The sequence below is a fragment of the Procambarus clarkii genome, chromosome 81 (genome assembly GCF_040958095.1).
Source record: "Procambarus clarkii isolate CNS0578487 chromosome 81, FALCON_Pclarkii_2.0, whole genome shotgun sequence".
NCBI lineage: Eukaryota > Metazoa > Arthropoda > Malacostraca > Decapoda > Cambaridae > Procambarus > Procambarus clarkii.
This window is the reverse complement of record NC_091230.1, coordinates 7,440,424-7,451,297: the sequence shown is the minus strand read 5'-3', so window position 1 is coordinate 7,451,297 and position 10,874 is coordinate 7,440,424. Positions and strand designations below refer to the sequence as shown.

General features: G+C 40.6%; 1 protein-coding gene across 2 annotated transcripts in view; it reads left to right on the top strand.

Annotated features, from left to right (window-relative positions):
* Positions 1 to 520: 520 nt before the first annotated feature.
* The window catches only part of LOC123773113 (uncharacterized), a 97,284-nt gene continuing 86,930 nt past the window's right edge, over positions 521 to 10,874 (top strand). The window contains exons 1-5 of one of the 2 annotated variants that reach the window (XM_069315135.1): positions 521 to 815; positions 1,037 to 1,153; positions 1,578 to 1,669; positions 2,777 to 2,961; positions 6,713 to 7,822. The gene's annotated coding sequence lies outside the window, so the exon portion shown is untranslated. Of the gene's footprint in view, positions 816 to 1,036; positions 1,154 to 1,577; positions 1,670 to 2,457; positions 2,546 to 2,776; positions 2,962 to 6,712; positions 7,823 to 10,874 lie in introns of those variants that run through there. The other variant, XM_069315136.1, reaches the window with a different exon arrangement.

Here is a 10,874-nt window from a genome sequence, read left to right as displayed (position 1 = left end):
ATGAATGTCACAGATGGGTTCGATCATTGTTGCAAGTCAAACACTTCTTCGAATTCCTCTGAAGTTGGACTAGTGCCCAAGACGCAACAGGCATTTCCCCTCTGAATCGCAACACTGAGGCGCTGGAACAAGAAACTTTTTGCTCTCTGGTCTTTTGTAGCGCTGATCAATTTGTCCCCCAATTCCTTCAGGAACTTCAATGCACAATGCATTATATATATATATATATATATATATATATATATATATATATATATATATATATATATATATATATATATATATATATATATATATTTATATATATATATATATATATATATATATATATATATATATATATATATATATATATATCTCTTCAATGCACAATGCATTATATATATATATATATATATATATATATATATATATATATATATATATATATATATATATATATATATATATATATATATATATTATATATATATATATATATATATATATATATATATATATATATATATATATATATATAATTTTACTTTTGTCCAACAGAGTAGCCACATGTGTGGAGTGTCGACATTGAAAGCTGCCAAAAATAAACCTGTTTCATTTAGAAGTTTGGATGAAACCGGCATAAGCATGGCTTCCTATCGACATGGAATTATTCTTGATGCATTAAATATGTATCAGGGAGAGCTCTACAGTTATGCCTACTATTTGCAAATGAACCGTTTACAAAATGTGACCTTCATATGCCAGGATATCATCTGTAAATACTGGCCATGGGCTTTAAAGGTTTCATCAAGAGAACAGAAGTTCTCAGTTGGGTAAGGAAAGCCTTTTTTTAGGAGTCTTACATGCCAAAGGACATTCTTGGTATTGTCAGGTAAATAATCTAATACTGCAATAATATTTTGAATTTGTTTTACTGTAAGTTGGAAAATATAATTTCTTTTAAACTCTTATATGTAAGGATTTATCTATGTTAAATGCAAATTGTTAATACAGTAGATAGTTTTTAACAAACATTATGCTATTATGTCAAAAGTTTTGTATGGAGGGCGGTGGCAAGAAGGAAGTGGCCTGACATCTGGGGAGGAGGCAGAGCAAGTATTTTCCTACCTTTCAACATATAACAACAACACTAAGAACATGCTTAAAGCTGGTATGTGTTATTTTTTGTTTAATAAAGTTCTAAATTTTGTACCTTTCAATCAAATCAGTACAATGGTAATATTTGATGGTTATATATATCCAAATAATGTTATAAAATAATATAAGAATATAGGAAACTGCAGAAAGGCATTTTGGCTTATATAAAGTAGCATTATACTCATATGCAACCAACATATACATGTATAATCCTTGTTCGAAAAATCAAGTTGTCCCAGTTTTTATAGTTTCTTTCACATCCTTATATTTTTAATCTTATTACTCTACCACTATTTTTGAGCTCTTTGTTTCCTCTGAAATAACAATGAATTCATTCCACTTAAGACAGCATCAATATCATCATCCTTTTACTTTCCAATCAGTATTTTGTGACACACAGTATTAAGATGTCAATGAAACTAAATCTATTTCCACAGAGCGTACAGAAAAACTGACAGAGGCGGCACTCTTTTGGAATCACAGAAAAATTAATGGAATGCCTCGGGCATTAGTTGCCAGATTCAGAAAGGTAGTAACATATGAATTGTTCTATACAAGGAAAATATAGAATTATATATAAATATACAATTGTTCTATACAATGAATCAAGTGTATATACATGTTTTTATTTATCTTTAATCTTATTATAAGACACTAATGGTAATTTTTTATCACAGACAAAGTAAAATTGGATAAAAACCCACTTGTGTATTTGTGAAATTTATGTAAAGAATTACACCAAGTCTTTCACACACTCCTTGGTGCTTTGTCAAGATCTGAATCTGAGAAACACATACTCAGACCTTGACAAAGCACTAAGGAGAGTGCAAAAGACTTTGTGTAAGTCTGAACATAAATTTTACAATAAATATGATCGCATTTATTTTTAAATAGGCCACAGAGATAGCTGAATCAGTTTCAAATGAGATTCACAGGTTTAATGTCCCAGAATCTGTTATTGAGAAATGGAGATCAGAATTACTGATCATTGCAAGATCCTTAAATAACAGATCCTCTGCCAACAACATTGAGCATACTATCGAGGCATATGGAGAGAATATAAGGCATCGCAAAAATCAGATTACCACTTATGCAGGTAGACATTCATTGCTTTTTTGTTTGTTAACTGAAACCTAAACATTAATACAGTACACAGTTGTTAAATTAGTTTTTCTATGTAAAACACTATTGGTGCAAGTCAAATATTTGATAACAACCTGAAACTTTACAGTTTCATCTAAAATGAGAGCGGTATTGAGAAACAAAAATGAAGTTGAGAAAAAAAACTACGAGATCTCATTTTGTCTGAAGGTTGGATTTGTCATTTTGTCGGATTTGTATGAAGCAGATGTTTTAACTGGCATCCTTCCATGGCACAATTTATTGCTTCATCAAAACACAAGTGGTATTTACACAAGATCTAATGATTCATTAGTTTTCTCAGCATTTTCAAATATATATATATTATTTGTGTTAATTGTACTTTTATATATGGAAAGACTGCAATACCATTAAATTGAGTTTGTTTTCTAAAGGTAAATTTTATAGGTACAATTTTTAATGATGTTTAATTCACAAATGATTCCCATTATTATAATTTGTCAATCACATACTGTATTTTCATTTTGCATTATAGTGTCCCTGACTGAAAAAAGAAGTGCAGTGGAAAAGTTTGAGCTCCAGAAGAGATGTAGAGAGGAGGAATCACTAACCATTCAAGAAATGATAACATGGTTACAGTACTACATAAAGAAAAGTGACAAACCATCCGAGTATATTCAAGAATTACAATGTGATTCTTTCCCTTCATGTCTCTGCAAGGTAAAAATTCAAAATACTTTTTGCAATTTAGATCTTCAAAACACCCAACTCACTTAAATGTGTTCAATTAGTAAGAGAAATATTGCCATCACCTTTCAAATTTCAACTATAAAACATTTCCATTTTCAAGAGTGGTACTGTGGAGAATATATTTTTAATTATTATTTGTATCATTCTGTTTTACTTAATCTATACTTTTATATATTTGCATTACATACAACTAAAGAGGTACAGTATATATTTGACCCTAAGATGTTTTAAATATTATATTCCAGGATTCTAACACATACACCATTGAAAACCCAATTCTGTCAGAAGAGAAACGTGGATTATTGGCTCTTCTCAAGCAGGGTCAAAAGCAGTGTGCTGACAAGCTTACTGAAGCCAAACATTTATTTAATTCCTACCAGCCAAATGAGGTCTATGAGCCTTTCTTGGAGCTCTTAGAAAGTGATGAACATGAAGACATGTATTTACAAAATGAATAGATACAAATGAACAAATCCACAAGGGCCATGGTGAGGGTTCGAACCTATGTCCGAGAGGATCCCACACGAGCCTTAATGGACTGTTACGACATGGCAAAAGAATTCCAACCGGGAGTTCAACTGACCTCAATCATAGATTCGAGGCATCACGCTATTGTGATTTCTGTGTTTAACAAATAAATACAAGATAGGTTTAACAAATAAATACAAGATAGGCTCTTCAATTTTTAAATTTTTCCATATAAACTTACTTACTATTGTCCTGTTGCTTCTTGGGGCTGCATTAGGGGCCTCGCCTCTTGCCCGGGGTGTGGGCGTACCGGGCGCACGCCCGCCTCTGAGGGCCTCCTGCAGGCGGCGAACGGGACCGGGGACCACGTGGGGAGCACGCGCAGGGCTCCCCCCTGTCCTGTCCCGGCTGCTGATGTTCCGGCGGAAGTGGTTCCCGCCGATGATCCAGCAGCCTAAGGCTCAGCTGACGGTGTCCCAGCAGAGCATGCCCTTTCCCGCCCTCAGTGCCGTGCCCGGGAGTGCGTGTCGTGCTATGCACGTGTGGGTCTCCCTGCACGAGGGCGGGCGGCGCCACACCTGGTGGTGTTGCCCGCGTGGCCTGGCCCAGTTTATTTATTTCGTTATTTATTTATTTACTTAATTATACATATACAAGACGATCCATTGGGATTGCGAGGATACGTAGCGTAATAGTCACTTCCTTGTAATGCCACTGGTACGCGCAGAGCAGCTGGATCTGGTGGTGACGCCCACGTGGCCAGGCTTGCTTGCCCTAGGCGTGGTCCTTGGGGGCTCTGCTTCGCCCCTTGCCCCGGTGGGCGCCCGGGCACGAGGCGTGCACGTGCGGGCTCTTAATTAACGCCCAGGGGCGGGCGGCGCCACACTGGTGGCGTCGCCCATCTGGCCGCCCCTCCAATTACTAAGATTCTTTCCTACGAGAAAGATTAAGTTTTCTTGATGCTAATCTCCTACTTTAATAAATTCGAGATTTACCTCAGTTCCGAAGAATCGATTCAGCCGAATCCAGCCAACTATTCTTTATTAGTGTTATCCTTTATAGTTATTATTATTATTATTATTTTTATTATAATCATCATTAATCTATTCTTTATTATTGGATAGAGAACAACTGCTGTATCCCATTACTCGATGTCGTATAACTGAGCAGTGCGCAAGCGATTGTTAATCTCTGGCTGGTTCGTCGCCCTTACTTTTGTCATTCTTCATTGATATTATTCTTTACTATTTATTATTTATAATTAATTATTCACCCAGCCGCTGAAGTTCCGGCTGGCTCGGCCCAGCCGATGATCCAGCAGCTGAGGCTTCAGTTACTAAGAATCTTTACTTTAAGAAAAGGTTAAGTTTTCTTTATGCTTATATTATCTTTATTAAGATCAAGAATTCCTTTGGTCCCGAAGATTCGATTCGTTTTCATCTTTATTGTAATTATTATTAACCCAGCTGTTGAAGTTCCGGCTGGCGAGGTCCCAGCCGATGATCCAGCAGCTGATGTCCCCAGCTGCTGAAGTTCCGGCTGACGAGGTCCCAGCTGAAGATCCAGCAGCTGGCGCTCCAGTTAATAAGAGTCTTTACTTTAAGAAAGAACAGCTTTCTTTATGCTTATATTATCTTTAGTAAGTCAAGAATTACTTCAGGCCCGAAGATTCGATTCAGCCGAATCCTGTCAATTGTTCCTTAGTATTGTTATCCTTTAGTGTTATTATTCTTTAGTGTTATTATTCTTTAGTGTTATTATTCTTTATTATATTCGTTCCCCCCTCCCCGGTGCTTATTATTTTGGGATAAGGAACAAAGAATGTACCACATTACTCGATGCTGTATACACTAACTGAGCACACAAATGAGGTCTCAATTATTATTCAGTCATTATTTCTGGTTATGTCTATTCACTTTCCCTGTTTATTTTTATCCTCATATTCAATTATCCATACTGGTTATTATAATTTCGCTACTTATTTGTTTTTCCGCTGATGTGATCCCTGCCGATGATCCAGCAGCTATTGGCTCAGCTGCCTTCGGGCCGGGCACAGCTGCTGATGTACCGGCTGACGTGGATACGCTGCCGATGACCCATGGAGCTGATGGGCCAGCTGAGCGTGCCCCCTGGGGGCCACGCCCAGCCCCCCCCCTCCTGGGGCAGCCGCTGATGTTCCGGCTGTTGTGGTCCCAGCCGATGATCCAACTGCTGATGGCACAGCTGGCGGTGTTCCAGCTGAGCATGCCCCCGGGGGCCAAGCACAGCTGCTGATGTCCCGGCTGATGTGGTCCCAGCCGATGATCCAGCAGCTGATGGCCCTTCCGGTGGTGTTCCAGCTGAGCATGCCCCTGGGGGCCAAGCACAGTTGCTGACGTTCCGGCCGATGTGGTCCCAGCCGATGATCCAGCAGCTGATGGCCCAACTGGGGGTTTTCCAGCTGAGCATGCCCATGGGGGCCAAGCACAGCTGCTGAGGTTCCGGTTGACGTGGTCCCAGCCGATGATCCAGCAGGTGGTGGCCCAGCTGGTGGTGTTCCAGCTGAGCATGCCCCTGGGGGCGAAGCAAAGTTGCTGATTTTCCGGCCGATGTGGTCCCAGCCGATGATCCAGCAGCTGATGGCCCAGCTGAGCATGCCCCTGGGGGCCAAGCACAGTTGCTGACGTTCCGGCCGATGTAGTCCCGGCCGATGATCCAGCAGCTGATGGCCCAGCTGGGGGTTTTCCAGCTGAGCATGCCCATGGGGGCCAAGCACAGCTGCTGAGGTTCCGGCTGACGTGGTCCCAGCCGATGATCCAGCAGCTGATGGCCCAGCTGGTGGTGTTCCAAGCTGAGCACGCCTCTGGGGGCCGAGCACAGCTGCTGACGTGCCGACTGTTGTGGTCCCAGCCGATGAGCCAGCAGCTGCAGGCTCAGCTGACGGTCTTACAGCTGAGCATGCCTTGTAATTAATCACTGTGATTATTGTTAATTAATTGTTTGCAGTTGTTTAATTATTATTTATATGCTGCCGGTGACCCAGCGGCTGAAGGTCCAGCCGAGCAAGCCCATATAATCACCCATTATTATGAGTATTGTCAATTAATTATTAGTAGCTAATAATAGCAGCCGAAGGCTCAGCTGGTGGTATTGCAGCCGAGCATGCACAGTCACTCTCATTATTTATATACAATTTCTGTTATTTATATTTGTTATTCTTCATATTCCTTTCTAATTTATGTATTATATATTGTTTGTTTTTTTGTCGGGCCAGACCCAGCTGCTGAGGTGCCGGCTGACGTAGTACATGCCGATGTTCCCGCAGCTGAGGGCCCAGCTGGTAGTGTTTCGGCCACTGGGCGAGGCCCAGCTGTTGGGCCAGCTGGTGGTGTGCCAGATGTGCACGACACCGGGGGGCCTAGCCCAGCTCTGGATGTCCCGGCTGACGAGTTTTCAGCCGATGACCCAGCAGCTGAGGTTCCGGAAGGAGGTATCCAGCCGACGATGTCCCATCTGCTGAAGTAGACATTTAGCGGCGTCCAACCGAAGATGCAGCATCTGCAATGGTCCAGCTGCCAAGGCTACAGATGGCGTGTCCCAGCCGAGGAATTTCACGAGAGAAGAAGGGAAGACCGCATTTTCTCTACATTCTTAATAATAATTTCGTTACAATTCTAATTCGTCTTGATGAGCGTAAGTGGTCACACAGTTCTCCACTCAGTTATGCTGGGGCTTCATTCAGATATACCCATTCCTGCCTTACGCAACAGGTGTCGCATCCAGTTATTACCACTCTCGCAGCCTAAGTTGCCAGCAATACGCTTTGATGCGGGTCCCACGCACCTGTGCCTTTGCTTTTCACGTTACCTCTGCACACCAGCTCCTGCCCACCCTTACTGCTTTAATACTTCCAGATCCACAATAGAACGAGGACGAAGAAAACCTGTGATGATGGACCACGGCTCTCATGCCCAACGTGCGAGGTATCCTGGGAGGTGACCGACACGCTTTTAAGCCGACACCTCCACTCCACACCCGCGGGGCTCACCACAGCGACAATAACCAACACGGGGTCGACCCTGGGGAGTCGGCCTCGGAGTGGACAGCGTTCACATTCCCACACCCGCCCTGGGGCCAGCCTTCCAGGACTGGTCTCTGTGAGAGCGGGCTACTACGACGAAGATATACACGGGATCGACCAGTCATTTGCCATGGTGGAAAGCACTCCCTGCTTGGAGTGCAAACCCGGCAGTAGGTACTCCTCCCAGGGCACAGTCGGTGGGCCATCCCGCCTCTCTGCTCCATTACTCGTCAAGATGGAGCTCCGTCGGCCCACCAAGCGAGCTGCGTCTGTTAGCAGCATCTGTCTAGTAGACCCGGAATGGTACGTTTTTCAGTCAGGAAAACCTGATTGTTTTTTAATGGCCTCTCCGGGCATACGGGCACGCTTACGGCCACGGTAGCAAGTTGTCATGTTCCTACTTATAGTAGCCAGCTTCCGCTCGCCCTTCAGGGGTGGGGGTTCCGCGCCGCTGGCCCTCAACGGGGTTGGGGGTGCTCCGACGGAACCCCCAAAACTAATTAGAGATGTCACTTCACTGTATTTGATTTAATCATCATTATAACGGCTATCCATTAATATTATTTCAGTATAATAATTTATGGTTATTCACTAATCATTATTAGCCACCATAATTAATTATCCACTTTAATTATCTATTTATTCGTTATACTGAGCTAGTATGCTTCTTCATTTAAGGATTATCAATTACTTAATCACTTATGAGTATTAATTAATTATTTGTATTTAATAAATAATTAATTATTATTATTATTATAAAAATAAATTAAGTCCCACTCTGTGAGCGTTTTCTTCCAACCGCAGAAATAGTCACTGCTTTTCTCAAAAGCGGTGAAGTTCTGCGGGGAAGGAAAACGTATTACCATGATTTTGTGTCTAACCGACTATAAGTAGCGCGCGCGCATCGAGTGGGGTACTTAAACGCGCGCGCGCCGACTCGGCGACCTCTTGCTCGCCTCCTCCTCGCCAGTACACTACAAAACGCCCACCCTCCTCCCGGGAAACCCGCATACTAATTCAAATTAAAAAACATATTGGAAATAATAGCTAGGCTAACCTAACACAATGACATAACATAACACATCTTTATTTGTAATTTTGTCACAAGCTGATTAAATGATATTTTTTACCTGCTAGTATGCTGGCTGGGGTCGATCTTCCAGGCATATATTTTTTTTTTTTTGAGATATATACTAGAGTTGCTACATTCTTGTACAACCACTAGTACGTGTAGCGTTTCGGGCAGGTCCCTGGAATACGATCCCCTGCCACGAAGAATCGTTTTTTCATCCAAGTACACATTTTACTGTTGCGTTAAACAGAGGCTACAGTTAAGGAGTTGCGCTCAGTAAATCCTCCCCGGCCAGGATACGAACCCATGACATAGAGCTCGCGGAACGCAATGCGAGTGTCTTACCACTACACCACGGAAACTGAGACTATTTATTTAACTGACTTGTGGTTTTAATGATGCCGCAGTAAAAGGATTTGTGACAGACATTGTACTGCTTTCTGTATCATCTACCTATTACAAGTACCAATACAAATACAATTATTTATTCAGGTAAAGTACTTACATACAAGGTAAGATACAAAAGTTTATGGATTTATAGATAGAGCTAGTACATACAATGCCTAAAGCCTTATGCAAAGCATTTTGGGCAGGAAAGACACTAAAACTAAAACTTAATACTAATAGATATTAAAGTATAAATTGTGTTGAGAAAAAATAAGAAAAAAAATGGAAAAAAAGGGAGGGGGGGGGGGGGTGAAACATGGCAGAAAAAAAGCAAAATACAATTTGGTCAACAAACAACATTGTTTTAAATAGAAGAGATGGGTTGACATTTTGGGGGTGAGATAGGTTACATTGAGTTAATTAGGTAGTACATAGTTTTTAACTATGGTTGGGAGAGGTACAGTCTTTAACATAATTGGGAAGGTCATTCCACATTCGAGGTCCCTTGATTTGTAAATCATTTCTAGTTTGACTAAGTCCTACTCTTGGAATATCAAATAGGTATTTGTTTCTGGTGAGGTGCTCATGGGATCTTTTACAACCTTCTAGGAAGCTTATTATAAAAACCATCATTGATAAAAATAACATGCTGCGTTCTAAAAACGTATTGGAATGTGTATACCAATATGCAGTAAAATATATTCTTCCTACACATAACAAGCAAAACTTTAATACTGTAACTAGTTTTTGAAATTTATTTGACTAAACAGCAATGAAACATTTGCATTCTTTTCAATTAGTAAAATATTACATATGAAGGAATTATTTACATAAATACCGAGAAAACTTTACATACCATGCCCGAATCTAGGATCTTCTTCTTGATAGTAGGTGCAGTTTGCATGAATGATTTGTTCTCCCGATGACTGCAAAATCTAGGATCACGTGTGTTATTGTTTTTGAACGAATGCGCCCATGATCACATGTTTACATTCACTGCGATGAAACTAACAACTTGTAATTTTATACAGCTTTTTATATCAACTGTTTTACTTAAATTATTTTCTGTTATAGGTTCTAAATATAACTAATATTTGCTTCTTTCTTATGCCATTTGTAATTAATGTCATAAAGCTTTACCATCTGAATGCACCAAACTGTGCCTTTTCATATTTCCAAACTGAAGTCGAACACCCGAAAATGAATATATCCATGAAAACTGAATCACGTCCAACTATTTGGAGAATTGTTAGTTTTTTTCCCTACTGATATGTCTAGTTTGTGTCATATAAGTATTCATCCAGAGGGTTGGCAAATATTGGTGAAACAGCTTACCCGCCGAAGGATAAAAGTCAAACATCTGTTAACTTTTCTTTTAAAGTACTGTATAGCTGGAAAATATCAAGGCAAACCTTCGACAATCTGCCGATTTCCTTTCCTCTTCAAGACTACTATTGTTAGTGTCTGTCACGGTAAACCTATGTAAAATCGGAAAAGTTTTTTTCAACGGGACCCTGCACTGCATCAACAGCGTTGATGTTGGGAGACGCTTTGCTTCGTGGTTGATGGATTAATATTTGACTGTTGGTCAGGACTTGAGCATTGTTAATTACAGTTACACTCTATGGGAGCATTAGACGGTCAATGGTCGTCGTTTTTCTTTATGATAGGTTCAGTTTATTGTTTAGTCGCGGGAGACATCTCCTGTCAGGCAGGGTGCGATCGCACCTCCACAAATCTCCAGTTTAAAAAAAAAAATGTTTATTCAGGTAAGGTACATACATACAAGAGATTTTACATAAATTGATGGAGTTATAGATAGAGCTAGTACATATAATGCCTAAAGCCACTATTATGCAAAGCGTTTCGGGCAGGAAAAACATTAATGACTAAAAC